This window comes from Conger conger, chromosome 3 (genome assembly GCF_963514075.1).
Source record: "Conger conger chromosome 3, fConCon1.1, whole genome shotgun sequence".
In the NCBI taxonomy this organism is placed as follows: Eukaryota; Metazoa; Chordata; class Actinopteri; order Anguilliformes; family Congridae; genus Conger; species Conger conger.
Genome location: NC_083762.1, coordinates 72941324 through 72952916, shown reverse-complemented (window position 1 = coordinate 72952916; position 11593 = coordinate 72941324). Strand labels below are relative to the sequence as shown.

At 48.8% G+C, this 11593-nt stretch overlaps 1 protein-coding gene across 3 annotated transcripts in view; it reads right to left on the bottom strand.

Annotated features, from left to right (window-relative positions):
• Positions 1-11593, bottom strand: part of pcdh1b (protocadherin 1b) — a 174447-nt gene that overhangs the window by 75834 nt on the left and 87020 nt on the right. The window lies entirely within an intron of this gene.

The following is an 11593-nucleotide window of genomic DNA, read 5'->3' as shown; positions in this document are numbered from 1 at the left end:
GAGAGAGAGAGGGAAAGAGAGAGGCAGTGAGAGGGGAGAGAGATAGAGAGACAGAGAAGGAGGGAGAAAGAGAAAGAGCGAGAGAGGGAGGAGAGTGAGGGGAGGAGAAAGAGGGAGGGACAGAGAGAGGCAGGGAGAGGGGGATAGAGAGAGTGAGACAGAGAGGAAGGGAGAGACAGCAAGAGAGGGGATAGAGAGGAAATAGAGAGAGAGCAAGGGAGAAGAGAGTGGGAGAGAGAGAGGTACAGTAGATAGTGAGAGAGGTGAAATATAAACATACTATATAATTTGATTTAATTGTATATTTTTGAAATTTATGAATTACACATACATATATATATATATTTTTTTTAATTCTACTGTATTAATCATATGTTTCATGTGTTAATTGCCTTGGCAATATTGTTTATGTACAGTCTTGCCAATAAAGCATGATTGAATTGAATCGGGAGGGTGTGTGCCAGAGAGGGAGAGAAGGCGAGGGAGAGAGAGTGTCAGTGATGGAGTGACTTTGGGCGAGTTAGAGACGGCGGGGGGGGGGGGGGGTGGGTTGCGGGAGCAGAACGGCCCTGCAGTCAGGAACGCCGGGCGTCACTCCAGAGAACGAGTCTCTCCGCTCCCAGTCGAGTGGGCGCCTGCCCCCGCCAGCCTGCCTCGCTCCCAAATTCAAATTCAAATTCAAATCAGCTCCGTTGGCAGCCCGGCTCATCATTTTTCTTATCCAGTCATTTCTCTGGATTCGGAGAGCGGAATTTTAATCTTATGAAAATATTTTCTCTTTTCACTTTTTCGCCGTGTTCGCCAGCGAAGGAGAAAGCGCTCGGTCGTCTCCATCTCACGTGCCCCGCTGACCACAAAGCCGCTTCTCCTTAGACCATTACTTTTATAACAACGTTTCTAAGAGGACAATTTGTACTTCAATATCTCCGGCATTCTCTCTCTCCCTCTCTCTCCCTCTCCATTATGCTCTCTCTCACTCTTTACATTCCACAACTTTCAATTATTTTATTCATCATCCTTCTCTCAATCCTTCATCTCTTCTCTCACTCTCTCTCTGTCTCTATTCCCTTAGCTTCTCCTTTCCAATATCCTCCAATCACCCTATCTCTTCCTCCCTCTTTCCCTCTCTCCCCACTCTGCCCCTCCCTCCCTCTCTCTCTCCCTCCATATGTCTCCCTCCCCCTGTGTTTCCAGGTCTCCTGTGTATCTCTGATAAGCGAGACTCTTTGAATCCTCCAGTGCATCTGACACCCTACATGCCTCTCAGCTACTGCACCTGGGAGAGGAGAGGAGAGAGGGAGGAGCGGAGGGAGGGAGCGAGGGAGAGGACAGGAGAGGGGAGAGGGGGAGAAGCTCCATCTGCGTTTCTTTCCCCTCTACTTCACTCTTCATTATTTTCTGCTTGCTGCGTCGTTTTAAAGGCGCACTCCTTCTTTGTCATATTTCTCTCTCTCGCTCATTTCTCCAGCTCTGGCTGGCTCTCCGTGGGCAGCGGCTCAGCAGATGCCTGAAGCGCAGATGACCAGGAGTCCCACACACTCTAAATATAGCTCCTCAGAGCAAGTGTGCAGCCTGCAGCTCTGCATGTGTCATGTGTGCGCGTCTGTGTGCCTGTGTGTGTGTGTGAGTGTGCGTTAGTGCGCGCGCGTGTGTGTGTGTGTGTGTGTGTGTGTGTGTGTGTGTGTCTGTGTGCCTGTGTGTGTGTGTGTGTGTGTGCGTTAGTGCGTGTCTGTGTGTGTGTGTGTGTGTGTGTCTGTGTGTGCGGGTGAGGGTGCGTTAGTGCGTGTGTGTGTGTGTGTGTGTGTCTGTGTGCCTGTGTGTGCGGGTGAGTGTGTGTGTGTGTGTGAGTGTGTGTTAGTGCGTGTGTGTGTGTGTGTGTGCGTGTGTGTGTGTGTGTGCGGGTGAGTGTGCGTTAGTGCGTGTATGTGTGTGTGTGTGTGTGTGTGTCTGTGTGCCTGTGTGTGCGGGTGAGTGTGTGTGTGTGTGTGTGTGAGTGTGTGTTAGTGTGTGTGTGTGTGTGTGTGTGTGTGTCTGTGTGCCTGTGTGTGCGGGTGAGTGTGCGTTAGTGTGTGTATGTGTGTGTGTGTGTGTGTGTGTGTGTGTGCGCGGGTGAGTGTGCGTTAGTGCGTGTGTGTGTGTGTGTGTGTGTGCGGGTAAGTGTGCGTTAGTGCGTGTATGTGTGTGTGTGTGTGTGCGGGTGAGTGTGTGTTAGTGCATGAGTGTGTGTGTGTGTGTGTGGGCATCAAAGGGTGTGTGTGTGAGTGCAAGTGCGTGTGTGAGTGCATGTGTGTGTGTGTACATCGAACACTGTGTGTGTGCGTGTCTGAGTGTGTGTGAGTATGTCTCAAAGGGTGTGTGTGTCTTTGTGTTTGTGTATGTGTATACCCATGTAAGCACATGTGTGTATGTGTCTCTGTGTGTGCGCCTGTATGTATGCATGTGTGCATGACTGTGACTGTGTGTGCATATGCATGTATGTACACTTGTATGCCTCCGTGTGCGTATGCCTGTTTGTATTTGAGTGTGTGTGTGTGTGTGTGTGTGCGCGCGCGCGTGATGACTTTATTAACAGCACAATAGGCACTGTGCAGTATCTGAAAGGCCGATAGTGTGAGCAGGCTATTGAGTGCAAAAATTCCCTTCTGTCTGTCTGCCAGGCAGGCCAAGTCCGGCTTAGCAGTAAAACACCACGGAGATTCCCGCGCGCCATTGTCCTTGAAAATCCTCAGACAATACGGCCGCTGCAATACGCACCTCGCCATTCTGGCTCTATTGTGCATTGTGATGGCACATTACTGCAGACTGACCCTATCATCAGGTGGCTTATTCCACAGACAAGTGGGAGGCTGTCGCCGGGCCGCCATTTTAGCCCCAGCCACAGCCAATCAGCCAATCACTGAGCAGTCCAAAGCAGTGCAGGCCCAGCGTTAAGCAGTACAGAAGAGCAGACAGTCTGCTCCTCCATAAATCCCTGTTCTGGAGGTATATCTACAGTCAATGGCACAGGGTATATGCCAGGAGAGCCTTTGTATTTCATTTTATCTACACATTTATTTTGCCAGTTTTATTTCAATGTTTTGTACAGCAAAAGAATGAAGCTGTCTCAGAAAACAGATGGTTTTCTCCACCTGGGCTGTGCTTTTCAGAAGTCAGGATACACACTCAGTGAGCACTTCATTAGGCATGTTTTAGACTTATTTTTTACCCTTCAGCTGCTGGAGCCTATCCATTTGTGTGTTCAGAGATGCTCTTCTGCATACCACTGTTGTAATGTGTAGTTATTTGCGTTACTGTCACCTTCCTGTCAGCTTCAACCAGTCTGGCCCTTCTCCACTGACCAACTCATTGATTTTGCCGGCAGAATTGCTGCTCACTGGATGTTTTTTTGTTTTTCACACTTCTGCAAACTCTTTCTCAACTCTGGAGACTGTTGTATGTGGAAATCCAAGGAGATCAGCAGTTTCTGAGATATTCAATCCACTGCCTGGCATCAACAATCATTCCACGGTCAAAGTCACTTAGATCACATTCCTTCCCCATATTCTGACGTTTGGTCTGAAAAAACAGCTGAATCTCTCGACCATGTCTGCATATTTTTATACATTTAGTTGCTGCCATAAAATTGGCTGATTAAATACTTGCATTAACAAGTCGGTGTACAAGTCTACTTAATAATGTGCCCAGTGAGTGTATAATTCACATTTTCAGAATAATGCTACAGTCCTCAAATGTAAAAGTAAAAGGCAAAAAATAAGTTCAAGAATAAGTAAACATACATGAAACATAGGGTGGCTTGTAGCGTAATGGTTAAGGCACATGACTGGGACACGCAAGGTCGGTGGTTCAATCCCCGGTGTAGCCACAATAAGATCCGCACAGCCATTGGGCCCTTGAGCAAGGCCCGTAACCCTGCATTGCTCCTGGGGAGGATTGTCTCCTGCTTAGTCTAATCAACTGTATGTCGCTCTGGATAAGAGCATCTGCCAAATGCCAATAATATAATATATAATACATTCAATCCCTCTGGAGGTCAGCCTAGCTTACTGTAAAAAGACAAATGGCCTTGTGCTTTCTTCCTAAAGGTGCGTTGTGACGTTTTGGCTCAGCAACGCGCTACAGATTGGATCTGGCCCTGACAAATGGCCAGCTTCACATTGGCTGTTTGCATATCAGCAGTATTTCTGTTAGCGCACACAGGAAGAGATGAAGAATGCGTGCGCAAATGCCTCAGCGGCACCTGCCCCTATAAGAGCCCTTATTTGTGTGACAAGCCTGTGTTGGGAGTGACAACACAACCAGCAAACGGCCGTAACGGATTCGACGAAAAGAAAAAAAACACTCCGAGCCAGACGCATACCGCCGACGGAAACACAAAAACACGAAGAGAAGCGTGAGATCAGGGCCTCGCTGCGATGCTTCCAGGCTCGGCGCTTCAGGCAGTTATTCTTGCTGTGTGAAGGCATTCGAGTTGGCACTGTAAACAGTGACCCCGCCCCCCCCCTCTCCGGTGTCGTATTTAGCCTCTGCCAATCCAAAGACAGATGAAGAACTTCCGCTAAAGGTGAACTCCGGGCCCTCCGTCACTGTTTCTGCCTAGCACCGCCAAATAATGTATATTAAAAAAGCGGGAAAAAAAAAACAAGGTTATAAAGATGAGAGGTGGAAAAAAAAACAGATCAGCATTTTGCCAAAGGAGGAACAAATACATCACGCTGAAAGAAAGTTTTTTTGTGCTTTTTTTTCTGAAATGCACCTGGAAGCGCTTCATCACACAGACACTAAGGTCAGGTTTATTAAAGACACATTAGAGTGGGCGAGGGTAAAGTCCTTCCAGAAGTTTCCAAGGTGCTGCAGGGTTCTCTGCGGAGCTGAGAAGCCCGCTGCCGCGTGCCAAGGCCTGGAGATAAGAGAGACGTCCGCACCTCTGTCATTATCACTGCTGTCTTTGCACAACAAACACAGAACCCATCTGTCACTGCCGAGACAGGGAGACAAAGAGGCGTACTGGGGCAGACTGTGGGTGAAAAACACACACCGACGCACACCCAGAAACACACAAATACACGTCCTACAGCACACACACTCACCCGCACGCACACAGACGCACGGTTAAAACACACACACACACCAAGAAACATACAAATACACATCCTACAGTACACGTAACACACATCCTACAGTACACACACACACACACACACAAACACACACACACATGCACACACACAAGCATGCATACACGCACACACACGCATACACAAAAACAAGCATGCACACACAGGCACATCCAAACACACTCACACACCCACACACACAGGTGAGAACCACAGGTAAGACAAATCTGTGGTCAAACATGTAAAGATATTCACACTTACACACACACACACACACACACACACACACACAATGCAGGTGAGAACAGCATGTGAACCTGAATCCCACAGACACACATAGAAATGAACTGGCGAATCGTAAAAATACCAATGGCAGGTAGGACGCAGTGAAGTCAAACAGGTTAGGCAATCGCAGACAGGAAGCAGACAGGTGTATTGACCTCTCTAGAGCCTGCAGGTTTCTGTCATACACAAATTCTCATAGGAAAGGCACGTCAGGTGCTTAACAGCAGAACAGTGAAAACTCTTATCTTTTCCCATGAGAAGGAAAACAAAAGTGGTTGATCTGACAAGCATGGCAACTGTCACCTGCCTCACAACATCACAACTCTGTAACAAGAGTGGACTCAGAGTAACACAATCTACACAAACACAATCAACATGTCTGAGCATGGCATGGGCTAACCGGCTGCGGTCTAAGAGCGCTCTCGAAAACAAAGTGACAGTGAAGGAACATTTGTGTTCTTCAAGAATCAATTTCTCCAAATGTACCCTGAAAGTGCACTAATGATCTATTTGAGTACAAATGAGCACATTTTCTAAGCAAAAAAAGGTACAATTTACTTATTGGCTAGCATATATAGCTATACAAAACATTTGTACCATTTTAGGAACTTTTTGCCCCTTTGCGTCTGAGGGCTAGTCTAGAATGTTCCAGTGAGGCTGCTCTGTCCACCTCAAGCTCTAAACAAAGTTTAGGCAAATTCCTGACGTTCCCAGGAGGCCACACCAGATATAGCTCATGTTCCTGCCACATATGATTACTCCTCACCTCTCCCTGAGGCCGCGGGGAGCGCCCAGCTCACAGGCTCCATGTCACCTCCTTTGTGAGAGGAAGACGTGTTAGAGAGAGGAGAGAGGCCAAGAGAGAGAGCCTCCGTCAACGCTGTCCTGGCAGTCACCTAGAGAGCTGCTCTCCAACAAGCTCTACCGCTGTCTCAGCAGTACAATCGTTTCTCCTTCAGCGCTACACCCTTCTCCACCTGCGCCACTCCAACGATATATGTACGTACGTTACTCCAACCATGATATGTGTACGTACGTTACTCCAACTGTGATATACGTACATACATTACTCCAACCATGATATATGTACGTACATTACTCCAACCATGATATGTGTACGTACGTTACTCCAACTGTGATATACGTACATACATTACTCCAACCATGATATGTGTACGTACGTTACTCCAACCATGATATGCGTACGTACGTTACTCCAACTGTGATATACGTACATACATTACTCCAACCATGATATGTGTACGTACGTTACTCCAACTGTGATATACGTACATACATTACTCCAACCATGATATGCGTACGTACGTTACTCCAACTCTGATATACATATGTTACTCCAACCATGATATGTGTACATACGTTACTCCAACTCTGATATACGTATGTTACTCCAACCATGATATGCGTACGTACGTTACTCCAACTCTGATATACATATGTTACTCCAACCGTGATAAACAGACATACTTTACTCCAACTCTGATATACGTACATAAGTTACTCTGTCCAACCGTGATACATGTACTCACATTACTCCAATCCTGATATACATACGTACATTACTCTAACCAGGATATACGTACACACACACACACACACACACACGATGACCACCCCAGACACTACCCCGTGCCTAGCCCGTCTAACTTGTCCAACTTGTCTTTTCTACTTCGGCTTCTGGGAAACCCACAGCGCCCGACCCCCGACCCCATCCCGCGCTCGGCTCTGTCCCCGGCGCAGTTCCGCGGCCGTCCTGCAGGGGTCGCACCGCCCGCGGGGGGCCGCGGTCACGTCGCGGCTCACGCCCATCAGATTACACACCGGTGCCTCCCGTCTCAACGGCGGCCATAAATAAAAGATAAAACGGGCGACAGACGGCAATAACAGCACTGTTAAAACAGTTCCAGTCTGGAAAGCAATAAAAAGTCCTGTTTCATAAAGAAAGCTTTCAGGGTACGTGAGACAAGGCCTTGCGGAATCTCTTCGCGCTGTTACGTACGCTCGGTCAAGGGTTCGGCGGAGACCGCGTGTTTGCGTCCGGAGCGACGCGCGGGATCGCACGCGGTATCTGAAACGGAAGCCCGCTAATCCCGCTCTGGGAACAAGCTTTCAAAACAGCCCTAAAAGGGTCCCTCCCTGAAGGGGGGCATCTATCCGGGCGTCCCAGGCGACGCTCGGAGCGAGGACGAGGAGGGAATCCGCGCGTGCTCCGAGCATCTGCTTTTCTGATCATGCCGTCTGGAGATACGCGCCCGGTGTTTATTAGGACCTTGCGATTGAAGGCTTTGAAGGAGATTGAATTGAATTATGGAGGAATTCTCTTCTCCCTGAATACCATCATTTCCCCATCACAATATAATAACATTCTCATATCTCTCCGCGAGAGGACGGGAATCACAAAGTTTATTTTTTTTTCTATTCCTTTTCATTTCTTAAAATGAAATCCTTCATATCGCAAAGGCACCTCAACATCTGGTGTTTGTCTGAGTGGGTGAGAGGGACTTGGTAGGGAGGGAGGGGGTAGGGGGTGGGCAGCCACAGGTCAATCCACGGACTGCGCTTTCCTTGTTGTGCTGGGCGCGTGTATGTGTGTATATGTGTGTGTGTGTTTGTATTAATGTAGCCTATGGGTCTGTTTGTGTGTATGTGAGTATGTGAGCTGATCTGTATACTGTATGTATGTGTGTGTGTGTGTGTGTGTGTGTGAATGCGCATGTGCGTTTGTATTAATGTAGCATATGGGTCTGTTTGTGTGTATGCGAGTGTGTGAGCTGATGTGTATATGGAATGCGTGAGTGTTTGTATGCATGTGTGCATTTTTATTAATGTATGGGTCTGTTTGTGTATGTGAGTTAGCTTATGTGTATGCTGGATGTGTGTGGGTGTTTGCCAGTCTGTGCATATGTGTGTTTGTGCGTATGTGTGCGTGTGTATGTGTGTGTGAGTGTGTGTGTATGTGTGTGTGTGTGTGTGTGTGTGTGTGTGTTCATGAGCATGTGTGGGCCCACACATGCGGAAATAGTCCTTCGCTGAATGTGTGAGTGTGTATCTCTGCATGTTCATCATCCTACCCTGGCTTATGGCAGAATAAAGACTAGCATATGAATTCCAGCAAATAATTAATAGATTAAAGCATTCTGTTGTGTCAGATTAATGGCGGTTTTTTGGTCCCATGCTGAGTTTTACAGTCTTGTGCGAAGGGAACATACGGTTCTTGTTCCTGCCCCCCCAAACCCCCCTCCCACACCCCCACCCCCTAGGTCTGCTCCTCCTCCCTCACTGTTCGATATTTTCACTAACTACAAAGGGCTCTCCTTTCTACAGAACTATCTGGATCTCTCTGTGTTTGTTTGCCTCCTCGCAAAGACACCACTGTTGGTCCTTTTGTTTTTTTATTTTAGGGAGCTGACTTTTCAATACTGCGAAAAGTGAGTAAGAGAGAGAGAGAGAGAGAGGGGAAGAAATAGAGAGAGAGAGAGAGGGAATGAATGAGAGACAGACAGAGACTTCGACGCCAACAAGCAGAAGGCAGCTATGTTAACAAAGAACATAACACGGGATGTTGAGGAAATGGAAGAAGACCAAAGCATCAGACAAACAGAGAATGCGAGCGAGACAGAGAGAGTGAAATCATAACTGAAACAGACAGAAAGATGAAAAAGGAAGCAGAGAAACGGAGAGAGCGAGCTGTTGGGCGCGTCTGGTTGCCAGCTCGCTTTGGGGCGTAGAAACCAGGAGCACACAACAGCGTCCTTGGGTGACGGGCAGGGTCTGAGCCGGCACCCATAGCTACCTCCACCTCTGACATACGAGCACACGTGCCCACGTCACGCATCCCCCCAACTCAGAGTCTACCCTGCTGTGAAATCCAGCTATGCCAGCTTGACCAGCTTGAAAATTGAACTGGTCAATATGGTCTAGCTGGGTATGAGCTGGTCAACTAGAACGGCCAAGCATACATGAAGCTTGTCTAGCTGAGTATGAGCTGGTTAGTCAACTGGTAGCTTGTCTGAGCTGGTTTACCAGCTGGTCTGAATTGGGCAACCAGCTACTGTTTCAAAACCTAGCCTTTTTTCAGCAGGCTAGAGTTCCACCCAGCGGCCCCCTTATCAGCCTGCCTCTCCCTGTTCCTGAAAATGACTCCTCAGCCTTCGGCTGCCAAAGCCCAAACCACTCAGAAGATAACCAAATAAGCACTGGCCGCTTTCGATAGCCCTCACCTTCCGCATTCATCCCACTTCCCAATGAAGACCCAGCGCAGAATACGCTGTATTTCTGCTGGATAAGAGCTGTGCCAAAGTATGTTTTCTACTTCTTTAAAGGAAAGGGTTTCGGTATTTTCTATGAACACATCTCATTTTAATGGAGTTATTTCACTGGAGGTAATGCGTTGCACATGTGCGGGATTGCTGCGGTTGTTTTATATCTTTTTGTCATGGACTCTGTCACAGTTCTTATTTTAAGAGCCATATGTGTGAGGGGATTGACTCAGCTGACTGCTCATGTGTCATGGCCTCTGTGCTCAAAACAATGTGGCGCAAAGTTGTAGTTCAAACGCACGGCGCCGGTGCCAAGAATTTCTAGGTCAGCGTGGCTAAATCTGCCCCATTCACAGTCCAGCGGCACCGAAACTCGCAAGCAAACAATAGAGCTTGGAGCCCGGCCAGAGTCAAAAGTTTTCAGATGTAAAAAATTTAACATATCAGACAGGAAAAAGTTTGGCCTCCACCATTGGCCTGGACTGGCCTCCTCCAGCTGGGTTGGGGCAGGGTGGGGGTGTGTGGGGGGGGGTTTGGAATAAATTATGCTTAAGCGACATCCGAGATCAGTGAAACACAGTACACAGCCGCACAGAAAAACAGCTGCTCCTCGATTCGTCCGTTCACCAGAGCGGGGCCTGGCCAATCATCAACTCCTGCCGATGAATTTATTAAAAGTTCAGATGGATGGCAGGGGCAAAGGCGGGGTTGGTGGGGGCCGCGGGGGCCGTGGGGGGCAGGGTGGACCGCGGGAGGAACCGCAGAGGCCTCAGCCGCTCCGCGAAAAGCACCGTCAAGGCGCCAGCTTCATCTCCCGGTGCCGTGTCAGAGCGCACCCATCCATCCTTCCTAATTAAGCCTCGCCGCGCCTCAAAACGGGGCCACGCAGCAAGCTTCTGGGGCGGGGCCTGACGCCCGCGATGACAGCTTCCCCAAAAAACGCGCGGCCCAAATCCCCCTCCGTACACAGGCAGACACGCGCGCAGAGATGCGAAAACACCATCGCCGCATTCAACATTTATGCCGCGTTTCTCATTACTTGCCGCTTGAGATGTTGGTGATTTACAAATCTAGGCCTTTTCCACATCCGCGCTAATTGTAAGCCGCTGTGGATAAGAACGTCAGCTAAACGCCTAAAATGTAAATGCAAATGTGAAATGTGTCACACTCAATGGGGTCACACTCTTCCTCCTCCCGTTTCAAACTCCACCAGTCGAAAGCCCGTCGCCGATGACAGGGCTTCAGCCTCTCTGTACCGGGGAACCCTTCAGAAGGTGAGCTGTTTTTAGAGCTACTCAAGAACGTTTTATTCATTTATTTTATATAAAGTCACAATGCAGGTTTCTCCACGGTGGGTCCCTGGGGCCGGCGACTGTTTTGGCTGTTTGGTTTGCTGAGCTATGAAGGACGTCTTCACGCCTCCGTCGAAACGACCCGACAGGGGGGGGAAAAGCCGGTCCCCCGCCGGGGCCCTCCTCTCGCGGGCGTTTACCGCCAAAGCGAATTGTTTCTCGATGCCCGGACGTTTACAGGTTGACTCACTTTCGGGTGGGCTGTTTAAAGAACGGATTTACGGGGGGAACGACGCGCTTAATCTGGTTCCTCAGAGGCGAGAGCGAGGAAAACCGATCACGTTAACGAACGCATTTTCCCTGTCGACCTGCCGTGACATCACTCATACCCCTCACCTCGACAAAAGCACTGTCCTCAGGCGCCCAGGTGTCCCCAGGTGCTGGGTGACTTGCGCTGGTCTTTGAAAAGCTGATGCTTATCAACGTGCTCGTGACTTTATGAATACAGCTTGCAACTTAAAATAAACCCATAGTCACAGTCCTGTCTCGCGTACGTGCTTAGCGGCACCAGTCGAAAAGGCTGTGCGTGTTGGCAACACAGGACCGCAGATAGCGCAGAGCA